Raw genomic sequence first — 16,099 nt, 5'->3', positions numbered from 1 at the left:
ATTCCTCTGAAACGTTTTCACTTCTCTTTGCAGCTCCTGCCACCACCTTGTTCATGTCACCATGAGCTCTCCCATATGCATTTCTGTACTAGATTTCTGTCTCCATCTTCTCTTGACTGCTTCGATCCCTTCTCAATACAGCCACCAGTTCAAGTGATGAATCTGCTATGGTGGCTTTCCATTTAATTGCAAATAAAACCGGAAGTTCTTACCCTGGCTTTCAAAGCCCTGAACAATTGGGTTCTTTCTTACTTCTCCAGTTCCATCTCATGAAACTCCCCTTTGCTTAAGCTACTCTAGATCCCTTGGCTTTCCATTAGTATTTTGTCTTTGCAGACAATGCCCTCTGCCTCTTTGTATTCTTGGCAGAGCTGGGTCCTTATTCTTCAGTTTTTAACTTTGCCTCCTTCAAGAGGCCTTTCTCGGTCGCTTTACCTAATGTAGCTTTGTTTCTCTTCAAAGTAGGAGTTAAGTTTCTTTGTAGTTTGTTATCATGATGTGTTTTATTTTTTTACTTTTTCTGTTTCCCTTATAAGTCCCATGAAGGCAAAGACTAGTCTGTTTTATTGAACACTGACAAAGTGAATGCTTGGCACAAAGTAAGTGCCTAATAAATATTTTTTGACTTAATGAATAGTGAATAGTAGTCAATGAATAAATCAAGGGCTAAATAAATGGAATCTATACTGGCAAGTGTTTGTGCTAACACATGTCTACATGTTTAAGAATAATTCTGGGTGATTCATAGATGGTCTATCTATATGGATTTTGAAATGAGAAGTTCATAGGGTCCATATCTAACTTCACGCTATGAAATCATAGATTCATTGATTTCATTCTCCAAACATGACTTTGTCAGAATCCAAGTAGGGGGTTAGAAATATTTGGCTTGATTCAATCAAGTGTTTATTCCGATTAGAATAAAGGGGGTGAGAATAAGATATGGAACAGGGAATTATTAATTTTGCCATCTCATTTACCCTCGAGCATAATAAAGAGATTACACCTGTTATTAATTTTCTCTATGAAATTTGAAGAGTTGGAAAAGGGAAACATTTCTCTTTGTTCAGTCTTCTCCAGATTTACTCCTAGTCATCCAATTAATGATAATTCTAATACATATTATGATGAGAGAAGTCAGTTTCTTGCCGCATTAGTAAATGGTGCATGCTTCTTGAAGCCAGAGACCATGACTTAAACATTTTTGTATTTCCAAGATGGGCCTAGAAGTGGGAGTGGTACGTAATAAGGACACACTTTTTCTGGAATGAATAGAAAGCTTTCAGACCACTTAGAGGACCTAGTTTAAACTGCTTTTGTATACAGAATCAATTGGGAAGTGAATATAATTATATAGGCTGCTAATGTAAATATACAAAAGTGAAAAAACATACTGAAATAAATCTCTTTACCAAATGCTTATATAGAAATATGTGATGATACAGACAACACTTTTATTATAAAAGGGATGTACAGTAGGTGTTATATAAAATAAAACAAGAAAGAAACCTTTAGGTGGCGGCCAAGAGCTATGATTATGAATTCCTTAGTCAGCTTTTATCAGAATTTATGATTTTGTTTAAAAGTAGCCATGTTAACCAGGCTATTTAAACCACAATAATTTGGTACAAAGCAGAATACAAAAACGGAATTAGGCCTCAACAAAAATGAATGTAAATGTTACTATCATCAATCAATCAAATCTTAATGTTGATTAAATAACAGGTATTCTGATTATGAATAGTAGTTAGGAAACCAGATCTGGCAAGATAATTGTTTGGTATTGAGTCATGGGATTAATTACTCTTGGCAGTTAATCATTTTAATCTTGAAGGAAATTATCTTTAAATAAAATGGTAGCATTTTAAGAACTCAGAGAGTGTAATAAAGATGTCAAAACTGTCCAGATGCTCATTGTGCAATTGGAAACTCCACTCAAAGTTGACATAAGGCCCCAGAAAAAAAGGTCAATGATCTAACTCATTCTTGCAATATTTGCCAGAAGCTGTGGCTTCTTGGAGTACTAATGTGTTTTTCTTCTCTTTTTGCATTGCTCTCTCAAATGAAAGTTTATGATCAAATTCATCATATACCTCTTTCACTTCTAAAAAAAGGGGGAAAGATGGAATTTTTTAAAAAAGCATTATGTTTTTATTATGGTATGTACTCGTTTTTCCTCCCTGCTTATTTTCAATAATATGCATTAGTCTACTAGAAGAGTAAACAATTTTAAACATATTATTAGATATCGCTATATAGTAATTTACATTTAAAGTTTTTTTAATTCATGATTAATTCTGTTAACATTTAGATTCATGATGTACCCTTTTTGCAACAGAGACTAAATTTGGGTATTTGCTTCCAATTAATCAGGACTTCTCTAATGAAGTTTCTTTAGTTTAATTCTTGTCTACTTAAATATAGCACACTTATAACCTCAAATGTATGCACATCTAGGATCATGGAGAAGAGAAACAAATACAAGACAAATTCGGTAAACTTGCAGTTAACAAGCTTCCTAGATACAAGAGAACAGAAATAAAATACTATAGCAAAAACCACCCATTATTATTGAGTAATAAAAAAGAAGATGAGGAAAAGTGTGGGTTGATATTAATAAAGAAAAGTTCCATATAGAAAATAAATATTCTGGTGGTTTCCCAATACATTCTTGGGAAAGTTAACATCTTAATTCCTATGAAATTGCATTCTAATTACTTAATTTTGATATTCCAAAATTATACTGTGGTATATAGATGAAACAGTGACATTCAACAGTTCCTTTTCTAAATATTCTCTACCATGTTAGTCAATGAAGATGATGAGATTCTCTTTCAAAAAATCCCATTTTATATGTTGCTGGATTACATATCAAGCTGCACAAGGAGAATTAGCCAGAAAGTACTTCAGTTTTCTATCAGTTTACAATATAAAATTGTCTAGGAGTAAAGGTAGGCTAAAAATCTAGAAAGTTGTACCTCTGAAATTTATGTGGTAGAAATGTGTATTTTTTATGTTGTCATGAATGTCTTCAAAATGATATTCCTGAGGCTAGAAATCAGGAGACCTGACTCTAACTATGACTTTGATGATCTGTATGGTGATACAATTGTGGTCAGGATATTGATGATATTGTGGGTTCAGTTCCAGACCACCTCAATAAAATGAATATCACAATAAAGCAAGTCATACAAAGGTTTTGTTTTCCTAGCGTGTATGAAAATTATGTTTACAGTACACTGTAGTCTATCAGGTGTGCAAAGTCATGTCTAAAATGTATATATTTGAATTTAAAAATACTTTATTGATAAACCATCATCTGAGCCTTCAGCGAGTTGTAATATTTTTGCTGGCAGAGAGTCTGCCCTCAGTTTTGATGGCTGGTCACTGATCAGGCTGATTGTTGCTGAAGGTTAGTGTGGCTGTGGCAGGTTCTGAAAATAAGATAACAGCGAAAGGTGTTATACCGATTGACTCTTCCCTTCCTGAATGATTTCTCTGTAGCCTGTGATGCTCTTTAATAGCATTTCCCCACAGTAGGACTTCTTTCAAAATTGGAGTCAGACCTCTCACATCTGCTGTTGCTTTCTCAACTAAGGTTATGTAATATTCTAAATCCTTTGTAGTTGTTTCAACAATCTTCACAGCAGCTTCACCAGGAGTAGATTCTATCTCAAGAAACCACTTTCTTTTGTTCATTCATAAGAAGCAACTCCTCATCTGTTAAAGTTTTATCATGAGATTGCATCAAATCAGTCACATCTTTAGGCTCTGCTTCAAATTTTAGTTTTCTTGTTCTTTCCACCACATCTGCCATTACTTCCTCCACCAAAATCTTGAAATCCTCAAAAGTCATCCATGAGGGTTGGAATAAACTTCTTCCAAACTCCTGTTAGTGTTGATATTTTGACCTCTTCCTGCGAATTGAAAATGTTCTTAAAGGCATCTAGAATGGTGAATCCTTCCCAAAAGGTTTTAATTTACTTTGCCCAGATTCATTAGAGGAATCACTATGTATATCAGCTATAGCCTTATGAAATGTATTTCTTAAATAATAAGACTTGAAAGTTAAAATTACTCTTGGATCCATGGGCTGCAGAATGGATGTTGTGTTAGCAGCATGAAAACAACATTAATCTCATTCTACAGTTCTGTCAGAGCTCTCCAGTGATCAGATACATTTTCAACAAGCAGTAATATTTTGAAAGGGGTCTTTTTTTCTGAGCAGTAGGTGTCAACAGTGGGATTAAAATATTCAATAAACCATGTAAGCTAAAGTGCTGTCATCTAGGCTTTTTTTAAATTTCATTAATGGAGCACAGGAAAGGAAGATTTACTATAATTAAAGGACCCTAAGATTTTTGGAATTGTAAATGAGAATTGGCTTCAACTTAAAATCGCCAGCTGCTTTATTTGCTAACAAGAGAATCAGCCTGTCCTTTGAAGCTTTGAAGTCAGACATCGACTTCTCTTTAGCTATGAAAGTCCTAGACATCATCATCTTCTAGCATGAGACTGTTTTGTTTACTTAGAAAATGTGTTGTTTAATACAGCCACCTTCATAAATTATCTTAGCTAGATCTTCTGGATAACTTGCTGCAACTTCTACATCAGCACTTGTTGCTTCACCTTGCACTTTTATGTTACAGTTTGCAGAGATGGCTTCTTTCCTTAAACCTCATCAACCAGCCTCTACTAGCTACAAACTTTTCATCTGCAACTTCCTCCTTCAGCCTTCATAGAATTGAAGAGAGTTAGGGCTTTGCTCTGGATTAGGTTTTGGCTTAAGGGAATGTTCTGCCTGGTTTGAGCTTCTATATCCAGACCACTAAACCTTTCTTCATATCAGCAATAAGGCTGTTTTGCTTTCTTATCATTCCTGTGTTCACAGGGGTAGCACTTTTAACCTAAAATGAGAGACGTTCTTTGACTTGAACACTTAAAGGCCATTGTAGCATTATTAATTGGCCTAATTTCAATATAATTGTGTCTCAGGGAATAGGGAGGCCCAAGGAGAGGGGGAGAGACTGAGGAATGGCTGGTCAGTGGAGCATTCAGAACATACACAACATTTATTGATTAAGTTCATTGTCTTATATGGGTGCGGTTCATGGAGCCCCAAAACAATTACAGTGGTAGCATCTAAGTGTGGTTTGCTCAAATCTAAGACCCATGGAGCCAATTGAGATGAATTGTGAGCCTTTCTTAGCCGGCCGGTGACTGACTCTCTACCACACAGGGCTAGAAGAAATCAATCCTGAGCTCCCAAAAGAGGCAGTTTATAAAGCCTAGATCACTATAAAAGTATTCTAATGAAAAGTTTGAAATATTGTGAGAATTACTAAAATATGACACAGAGACATGAAATGAGCAAACGCTGTTGGAAAAATAGCAACGATAAACTCGTTTGACATGAGGCTGACAACAAACCTTCAATTTGTAAAAATGCAATGTCTGTGAAGCACTCAAAGCAAAGCGCAATAAAATGAGGTATGCGTGTACATCGTTTCTCTGGAAGCATCGTCCTTCTCTGTAACATAAAAGAGAAGAACCAGATGATCTCTAAGTTTCCTCTTTACTAAAATGTTACATTTCAGGATTTTTAGAGAATAAAGCAAACATAATTCATCATTATCAAAGTAAAAATTTTGTTCATCTGATAAGAAAAAGCATGACATAGTTTCAGCAAGAACTGCAAAATGAATGGAATCCACCTCCATCCAGGGCCTGCACTCATAGGTCAAGAACGACCCCTCAGCATTGTGCAATGCTCATCTTGCATGATTGTGTGTGTTGCCTCTATAATTAGATCAGAAGTAAAGAGAAGATAGGGAAAATATCTTTGTACTAAAAATTTTACATAATAGTGGTTTAGTTTCCAAGTCATGGTCTTTTTTCAGATCCCAGGGTCTTTAAGCAATATAAAAACTGTCAAATGCAAAAGCAATAAATGGAGAAAAACAAAATGGTGAAAAACGGAGGAAAACAAAATGATGAGTGAAAATGAGTGACCAAGGCTTTGGGTGCTATAAAACTAGTATATGTTATGGGACATCAGTATTTTCTCTTGGATTTAAAAGACTGAAAATTTATCAGTGGACAAATGTGACTTTTAGGCACTTAATAAATGTAATCTACATTAAAGTTTAATTTCAAGTATGCCAAAGCATAAATAAAGAATCTGCCGCTATGCTAATGTATTTAGTTATATATAGCTCTCTCATATAATATGCAAAACTATATGGTCATGAATAAATCAGCAATTAGAATATATAGCTTGTATTTCAAACCAATGCATTTAAACCTTAATGGACCATTTATCTTTACATGCAATCCATTATTGCATGTTTTTGGAAATTATGTGAATGTCTGTAAAAGCAAGATGAACATTCAATTCCCTAAACTAAAAAAAAAAAGAAAAATAAAAAGAGAAAAAAAGTAACTCAAAATGTATGTCTATTTGATGACAGGGGACCAGGAAAAAAAAAAAAAAAAAAGCTCTGTATTCAAGAAATTTTCATTATTCTATCTGCCATATGGAATAAACAATATAAAATGATGGACATGCCCCCCCCCCTTCACAAACACCATACAAAAATAAGAGAGAAACCTTTGTATCCTGTTTCCTTGTAACTGTTGCATCAAAAACTACAGTTAATCCTGGGCCACGTATTTATCCTGGGCCACGTATTTATCCTGCTGTTTGTCAGCTGACCACATAATGTACAAAACTTAATTTATCTCAAATGGCAAGAACTCAGTCTATTGGACTTGCCGATTTCAGAATCCTGTTCTTCACTACTTGATTGGAATGAATAATGCCTGATCTAGACAAATACAGAAGATGACAAATCTCATTAATTCTACTCCCTGTGAACTCGCAGGAGGGGACAAAGAGACTGATTTTTTTTAAAAAAGGCAATCTACAGTTTAAGATGTTATTTTTATTTTCTAAGGCTGATCTTTCTTCTCACATTTATTATATTAAAGAAATATTTTAAATTGCTCCAATCATAATCTTTTTGCACAAAGTCAGTGGGAATGAGATTCAAACAATCAGGAAAAATAATACATGGAAGGACCGAGAAACAGAATTCATCTAGAAACAACACATAATTTTTTTTTTAAAGATAGGGCAAAATGCACAAATTTCCAGGAGACAAAGAGGTGTAAAGAGAGGAAGAAAAGGAGGCAAGAATGAAAATAAAGGCAGGGAAGGACAATGGAAATAAGAATAGTACGAGAAATGCTAAAGGTTGAAGAAGGAAGAGAGTATAAAACAAGAGTGAAGCCAGAAAAAAAAGTGAGGAAAATGTAGAGTAAGAACACGAAGAACTGAATGGAGAGAAGGAGGTCAAGGCTTAAGGGCAAAAAGAGCACAAAGAAGGCTGGAGAACAGCGGACAAAGAAGTGGGGTACGAAAGGAGAGTAGTGTTTGGATTACAAAATTGGGGTCGGGGAGGAGTAGGCAGGCAGGAGGGAGGGAGGTTGAAGAGCAAAGAGCCACTGGAGCCACTATGATTTTTGTTTTGTCTTTTACGAGTGAAGTTTATGCCACTTGGTGCAGCTCACAAGTGGGTGCGAATTCTTTTACTGGTATTATCCGAAGTCCTGCTGTAATAGTATTAGGAATTTGGCATTGTAGTGTGAACCTTAACTAAGGCTACCAAATTCCCTTCATATGCATCCAGAGCAGCTGAAATTCCATCCATTTGCAGTTCGCAAGCTCTATTCAAATGGCCTAAACTGGTAAAAGTTAGGCTAGGAAAATTCTGGACATAAGAAAAAGAATCTTTTTATTTTAAAATAATCTAATGCTCATTCGCTCATAGTCGCATTACTTTATAGGTTTTCTTCTTCAAACCAAGTTAAATTTAGATAGTTTTATGAAAATTCCAATAACTCTTAAAATATCTAAATAGAAATTGCAACTGTGAGAATCAGATTATTAAAAATAAAACAAGCCACCAAATCACCATTAAAAAGACCCTTTGCCTAGGTAGTAAGTTTTGAAAACTGCTTTTTGGGAAAGAATGTTCTGTTTAAAGTTGTTATTAAGACACCAAGAATGATTTGTTACTTATCAGGTCAAAAGAAATCAGAAGTAGTTTCTTAGCTTTGAGCTGGAACTTGAAACCTAGATGTATTTTCTGCTTTTCTGTCTCGTTTGCTCTTTATAGCCTCTGAGCAAACTATCCTTTGAGTGAAGTTTTATATATCAAGTTCAACTCTGTTTAGGTGTTCATCTTTGTTTCTCCATGGGAACAAACATGTTGCCATGGAAACTAAGTAGCACAAAATATAGATAGCACAGAAAGCTTTATAGAAACAATCAAACTCATAATAAAGTTAACTGCTTAATGCAAGCACTAGCTAGCTGGGCTCTCTAATATCTAACATAGCATCTTAAAAAGGGTAACTTAATCCTATGGCTTATCAAATTTTGGAACAATAAAACAAAGGAAACTATACAGCTTTCTCACGAGAATAAAAAATGATAAAGTTTTATTTTTAAATAATTATTAAAAAATAGAAACCACCAAGCATATTAATTGTGGTGATTATTTGCATCGATTAAAAAAGAGGCCTTCAAACTAAGAATTGATCAACTATATGATCCAGCAATCCCTCTGCTGGATATTTACCCCAAAAATTGAAAACTCATATCCCAAAAGATATTTGTACACTGATGTTCATAGCAGCATTATTCATAGTGGTCAGGACATGGAAACAACCGAAGTGTCCTACGATAGGTGATTAGCTAAAGAAGCTGTGGTACATATATACAATGGAATATTATTACTCAGCCATAAGAAGAAATGAAATACTGCTGTTTGCAACAACATGGATGGACCTTGAAATAATCATACTAAGCGAAACAAGCCAGACAGAAAAGGTTGAAAATCATATGATATCATCACTTACATGTGGGATATAAACCTAAAAGCAACAAATGAACAAAACAAACAAACAGAGACTCATGGACATGGACAATGGACTAGTGGTTACCAGAAGAGAAGGAGAAGTGGGGAGGGGAAAAATAAAATGTTAAAAATAATAATAAAATAAATTAAAAATAAAAAAAAGAAAGATACCTTCAAGATTTCCTTTATGTAATGATTATCTCATCCCACACCACACCTACTGTGGGGTGTGTCGGGCTTAAGGTCTAGGAAAAGAAGTAAGCAGAAAAAAGGGGTCTGGGACCAAGGTGGGTTAATGACCAGCATTTCCAGTCACAATATCTGAGGGAATGAGGACTGGGCTTCTGGGCCTTGAGTGATTTATAAGGGATTGAAATCTGGAAAGGGAGGATCTGGCAATAGGAATTCCCGACAGTGCTAGTGTTTCAGCTCCAGGCTAGGGAAGGATAGAGCTCATTCAGTTGGAAACAGAGCACCAGTCAGTGTCTAGGGACAGGGTGTGAGGTGCCAGGCCAGGTACTAGGCAGAAGGCAGGGCTTCTGTTAAACCATTGGTGATTCAGCTTAGGACACCAGCTGCAGTCTCGGGAGTGGACAGGCATCCAACAACAAGGAGGACTAGAAAACAGAATTGTTGGGTGGGAGAGTGGCTGCACATTGCTCAGTATCTGAATGCATGGGGCACTGCACAGACACTCTGGATTTGGGCCCAGGAATGTGTGGTTAGTTCTAGGCTCTGTTTAATGACTGGATATTGCCTGGTTGCATTAGGGTTGACTCGGAGAGGAGGCAGAGCAGAGACTGAAACAACAAGGTTTTAGGCAACCTGGGTGATGCCGATACAGGTAGCTATTGAAAACTAAAAAGGGACTTGATATCCCAAAGGTCCAACCCACACTAAGAATTCTACATTTATCGTTTAATGTTAGCACAATTATATACAGGAAGAGGCATTTGCAGTTCTTGGCAAAGTAAGGACACCCACATAGGCCTTACCTTTAGTTCTGCATCTTCCATAGTATGCTATCCTAACAATTATTGTATGTTACCTTTACATAAGAAAAACGTACAGTGTGACAGCAACCCCTTTAATAAAAGTAACAAAATAAACTTAAGTAAAAGAGCTAACATTATTAAAAAATGTGGCTAGGTGCCATCTCCCTACCTTGTGTTTTTCAGGGTCCTGCAGTGGCTGTTTGACAGAAGCTCGAAGCTACTGCAGGAAACCAGTTGGAGCTGCATTGTGGTTCGTGAAGTCTGAGATCAACGGACCAGCACCTCTCCAGCTCTCTGAAATAATGTGGTCACGCTGTGAGTGTCTCACTGCACTTTGGGGTTATGGTTCAGTTAGTTTTATGGAATAAAACAGGCCTCCACGTAAAGTAGCATTTTTCACCTATAAATTAGAATCAAATAAAACAAATTTTGAGCTATAAAAGCCAACATCTCCCATAACTTGCATATAAATTCCCCATGCTGCCGTTACAGAAATGCTCATACTAATATAAAACAAAAGATATGAAAATTAGTAGAGAATTGTTATTTTAAAAGGAAGTAGACATCCAAAAGAGGAACATGCAAGGTTAAAGGAAACACTGGAATTAAAAAATGATACTGACAATGTTAAACAAGAAAGAAAATAAGCTGATAAAGATTTTAAAATATTTTTAGCTCTAAAATTTAATGCAATGGGTGATTTTCCTCTTATTATTTATAATTAGATCCTCTCTACGTGGCCCTGTTCACAGTAGTCAGATAACTTAGTTTCCTCTTTCTGTGTGTGCAATTTACCACCTCAGCGGTGGATAGATATCTATGTGAAAAAATATAGTTCAGTTTTTTATACATAATACACACCTAATGCAAAAATATAACAAGATAGTGTTTAATCATTTCATTTTATTAACGTGAGTAAAAAACATTTGTTATTTCTAATATGGGAGACACTGTATAGGTATTGATCTAGAAACTTGGAGTACAGAAATAAGAACCGAATAGCAAATAAGAGTTAAATAGTTACAGCGCGGTGAATTAGGAGCAGATATGAAGTGCTGTTGAAGATGAACAAAGGCAGACACTAGTCAACACTAGTGTTGAAAATACATTTTCATCAGTAATAATTTGCAATAGGGAAAAGAATCCCGTGTGAATTGAACTCAACTGTGATTTGTACAAAGGTAACTGGGTCTTTTAAAGGGAGAATGAGGGAGTAGGAAATGGAGTCAGAGAGGCTACAATCCATTTCTTCAAGGAAGTTAAAAAAAAAATTACAAAAAGCAGGAAAGGGGCATTTGGTCCATGTGAAATCCATCTGGGTTTACTGACCGGTGCTTATCAAAGGCTCCTCCCCTGTCAAGGAAACTGGGAGGCGGGCCTTATCTTCAGGTGTCGGCTAGAATAAACGGTAAATTCTTTTGGCAGCCTTGAGTTTTCTCAAGCAGGTATTTTAAGGGGGTTAAGGTCATCCTACGGATGCATCCTGGAGCCTCTAGAAACTGTATTAGTGTTTACTGATGACTTTATTGGTCAACACTGAAGCCTAGTAGAGAAGAGGACTCAGAAGAGCCTGACTAGAATTTAGTGAAAGAGGAATCATTTTCAGTGCTAAGGAGAAGTGTACCTGGGAAGTCCCTCGAGACTTGACATCTGAAACCTCTTGAGGGAGGTATAAGAGTTATCCTAAAAGACATCATGGGGAAATAAAGGGGCCACATAGAATCAGGATGTGTGGCTTGTGGGATGGCAGGAAATGATACTGAAAAGCATTCAGAAGTTAGGTCATACCAGGCTGTCGAGTTTGGATATTATCCCTTAGTCTAGCACTTCTCAAAGTGTGGGATGCATCTACAGATGACATTTTGATGGTAAGAATGCAGCTTTAAATCATAAGTAAGCCACACAAGGAAAAGTAATTATCTTTTAATCCCACTAATTAATGTGATGAAAAAGTCTTAAATCGATACTAATCTGTGTCTTAAATGATATCTGTTAATTGGCCTTTTTAACAAAAAGGGAATGGATTTCTGCTATAATTTGATATTGCTTTAAAATGATATTGCTTTATAGTCACTGAATTTTAAAAAATATATTTATTTTATAGTAACCGATAGTGGTTTTCCATTTTAATAAATAATCTGAAGATTTCCTTTTAAACACATTTACGTTTAAAAAACTATTGATTCTCCTTAAAGACAAATATTAAGTACAGTAGCAGAAGGAAGAGTCAAGATGACTCCTCTGCTTTTGGGCTCCTCTGAGGAGAGCAGTGGTGTCATGAACAGAGATAGGAATTATAGGAAAACAACCAGAGCAAAGCAAAGGAAAATAAAAAGCAAGAATAAAAAATGCCCTGTCTGTTATTACTGGCTATCCAAAAGAGTTTATTTCGACCTGTTGTCTTTCAAGATCCCATTACTTTAAGATCATATCCAACGCACCTTCACATTTTCTACTATACAGCCGAAAACAGCAAACCATAAAAACAACCTGACTTCTCATTACTTTGCTTTACCTGCGATGTGCTCGGGTTACTTCTTGTTCTGCTAGGCATCAACTCTAGCTTATATCTTTGGTTCCTAGTGTACTTCGGTCTTGACCTTAAACTTTAGATTTTCTTTGGTTTTATTTCACTGCTTTCGCTCTGGGTATTTCTGGAATACTATCTCTAGCCAAGCTTTGGACCCATGTGTCCCAAATCCTGGCACCAGCACCCTTCCAAGAGAAGGTCGTCTTATATATGTACCTCTCTTTCACAGGATGACCCGTCTCTCTTGCATGGGAGCTTAGTAATAGGACTTCTTAATATCTGGCTTTTTGCATATCATGTGTTAAGGTATCCAAGGTCAAGAGTGCTGAAGCTTTATCTTTAGACAACAGCCAGCCATTTTCCTTTTTGGAGCAGTTTAAAGCAAAATCTCTCTTTTTGAGCAAGACCTAAATAGAGTCTTCCTTCTGAAATAGATTTCTTTTCCTTTTGAGTTTCTCTTTGAGGCATGCATCTGAAGTTATTCTCTGTCTTCTGAGATGCTATGCCCTATCATCAAAAAAATATATGCTGTTTACTGAGTACCATATCCTTAAAGATAGTGTATCTCTGCTGAATGCCTGTGGTAAGGTCTGTCTGCCTTTTAATCAATGGACTCCTTCAAATTGAGTTTTAGAACATCTAAATCTTTAAGTAAAATATTAGCACAGTCATATTTTCAATTCATCACAGATTATTTGTAATCAAATGAACTACTTCATGGTTTCTCGTTTCAACATTTTTGGAAATTTTGTTATATTTGTTACATAATAGTAGATGCACTTTTTAAAAGAGTTTTAAATTTTTATATGAAACTTATTGATATAATTAAACTCAAGAATAGGTACTGCTTTCTACTTATGATCTATTTATTTTTCAAGTATGAGGTTACTTTTATTGAAATTTTGACATAGGTACCCAAGAATTAAAGGCTTGCAAATGGATTAGACTCATAAAAACAAATGTATGTACTTCCTATAACATTTAAAGAAGTATTTTTATGGTAACTTAAACACTTCCAGTTTTTTAAATAGATGAGTCATTTCCTCTGTCTGGGAGATGACTGAGTGGTAAAATGTTAAGGTCACAGACATTTGTTAGAGTACAGGATCTAAGTTCAGTTTTGAATTACATATTGACTTTAAAATAAGGTGATAGTGTTATTAAGATAAATCAACGAAGGTATGATTGATTTAGTAGATAAAAAATTTAACTCTATTTCCTGTTAGTATCTATAGTAGAAACAGGTGATATCTCAAGTCTTGGGTTTCTGAAATTCTTCCAAGTGTCTGTAATGAGCCTAACTTCTTACTAAGACATCCTCTTCACTTAATTTTTGATCATTTCGCACATAAAGGAACAAGGATTTAGGTTGAAGAGTGATGTCATAGCTATTTTAAAAAAAAGGATGTTAAAATGTATACATCTGTTCCAATCTTTAATTCACAATTCTAGCAGAATAAATGTGGACTTCACCTACTTTACTTACTAGTATTATGACTTTCAGAAAGTTACTCAGTCTCTTTCAGTCTCTTTCAGCCTCAGGATTCTCATGTGAACAAAGAAAGACTATAATACTCCCTTTATATTTTATGAAGATTTAATTAAAAAGCTACTGAATGACGTTATATTTATAAAATGTTTCAGCATATAGTCACCTAGCATATAGTTATTTTTTCTTTTTCTTCCAAATTCCCCATATCATTTCCCTTTCTTTCCTTGGAAGAGAAAGAAAATGTTTTTCTTCTCAGTGTCATTCATTTCTTGATAAAATATGACGTGTTAAAAATCTAGGAAGATGAGTGGTAGATAATGATAGGTAATGACAGATAATGTCACATACCAAACAGATGTGGGTAGAATATCAGATACCATTAGACAAGATTTCTTCTGCATTCATATGTACATACAGGATGATCTAGAGCAATTTTTATTTGTTTAGTAGATGAAGAACACAATTTATTTGGAAAGCTCTTGAAAAGTTCTTTGATGAGATAAGTTTTTGCAGGTGTGTTGGACTCACTAGGGGTTCAAGAATCATGCATATGTTATAGAGATGAGGTTGTTTGTATACAAAGAGCAGAGAAAGGCAGAATTAAGGGATGGGAAGGATGAGAATGGGAACAAAGCAGCGGCAACAGGAGATGAAGGACAGCTGTTCCATGGACAACGTTACTTATGACCACTGAAGCTACTAAACTCATGGAATGCTTGTTGTGAGTGGATCCCAGAAGAGAGACATGTCTAGGTCTATGGCAGGCCAACGAGATGCATGGGTTTAGGAATGGAAGCCAAACTAAACCCTGTGAAATTTACAGGTATCGTAATAATTTTCACAGGTGCACCAAACTCAAACCGATGGTTCGAATGAAACTCACTTGGATCTCTGTGTGTGAAGGTCTCAGGTGACATTTGCTTTATACATGGCCACATGCCATTTCAGCCATCAATATGTCATGTTATGGTTTATGTTACTGTTTATTTAACATCCTATGACATAATATTCTCGCTAGAAATCTTTTGAAATAGAAATGTTAAGTTTTTCAATTTTATTGTAGTAAATATATTTTCCACATGTAAAGAAAAATCCTTTAATAGAGTTCTAACTCTGAGTTATGGGTCAAATTATATTCTCCTATCATGATAACAGCCGAGCTAGTATGGAGATCCCACCCTTATTCCTAGTTACCAACATAGTATTTATTTTTGCTGTATTCATGAAAAATCTATTTTATACACTGACTTGAAAAAAGATTTTTCAAGACTTGTGTATGTACCTATAAAGACAAATATACTCAAATGACCAGCAAGGATGTCAAAAAATAAAAATAAAAAATGATAGTGGAATGAGCAAAGCTATTGCAGAGGGTGACTTTTGAAGGAAAACAAAGAAATGGTTGGCTTCCAATGGCATGGATGATGATAATTGATTTGTTACATATATGCCATTAAGCATATTTGACTAAGTTTTTAAAGAATGTGCATTTTTGTATAATATTTAAATACATCAAAAGAATCCGTGAAGTCTTTAATTCTTACTCTGAATCTTAACAGATCTGCATGGCAAATGAATGACTTTTATACTTAAGGATCATGTAGAAAATGGCACACGCCTTCTTTTTCACTGCCACTGATCTACCTCAACTGAGGAACTCCTGGGTTTTTGTGACAGTCTCCTAGTGGTCTTTCTGTCTCTATTCTTTCTCTCCTCCAATTTGTCTCTATGATTCTCTAAATGATGTTTGTAAAGTTGTGCATGCCATTGCTATTAAGATTAAAACAAAACTTCTTACAAGACTCATTCATCAGTTTTCATTGTTTACCTTACAGACATATTTACAGTTCATCACACATACACTCTGGGTGCTGTCTCATCTTTGGGCTTTTATGTAAGCCATCTGAACCTTTCTTTCCCGCCTCCCTATCCCTTGCCCCTCAGTCCTTTTTCCAGCGTTGGTTTACAAGTTCCTTCCTTCGGGAAATTTCCCCCAAGCCTTCAAAAGAGCTAACTAGTAATAGTTACCCTTTATTGAGAATTATAGAGGGACTGGAGATGTCTTCATCGAGGAGGTGACATCTGAGTTGAGTCTTGAAAGACCAAAAGGTCAGGCTGCTGGACAATAGAAGGGAGTTTCAGGTCAATATGAAGAGGA

The 16,099-nt window shown here is 35.5% G+C and overlaps 1 long non-coding RNA gene across 2 annotated transcripts; it reads right to left on the bottom strand.

The window, feature by feature from the left end:
- Positions 1-1,432: 1,432 nt before the first annotated feature.
- LOC118610705 lies at positions 1,433-10,229 on the bottom strand. 2 transcript variants are annotated; one of them, XR_004953923.1, is made up of 3 exons: positions 10,089-10,229; positions 5,431-5,530; positions 1,433-3,917 (listed from the first exon to the last, which is right to left on the bottom strand). It is a non-coding gene; the product is annotated as an uncharacterized LOC118610705 (long non-coding RNA). The 2 variants fall into 2 exon arrangements; XR_004953924.1 differs by having other exon boundaries at positions 1,433-3,434.
- Positions 10,230-16,099: the final 5,870 nt, after the last annotated feature.

The sequence above is a fragment of the Rousettus aegyptiacus genome, unplaced genomic scaffold, assembly GCF_014176215.1.
Source record: "Rousettus aegyptiacus isolate mRouAeg1 unplaced genomic scaffold, mRouAeg1.p scaffold_m13_p_13, whole genome shotgun sequence".
NCBI lineage: Eukaryota > Metazoa > Chordata > Mammalia > Chiroptera > Pteropodidae > Rousettus > Rousettus aegyptiacus.
This window is presented reverse-complemented; position numbering and strand designations above follow the sequence as displayed.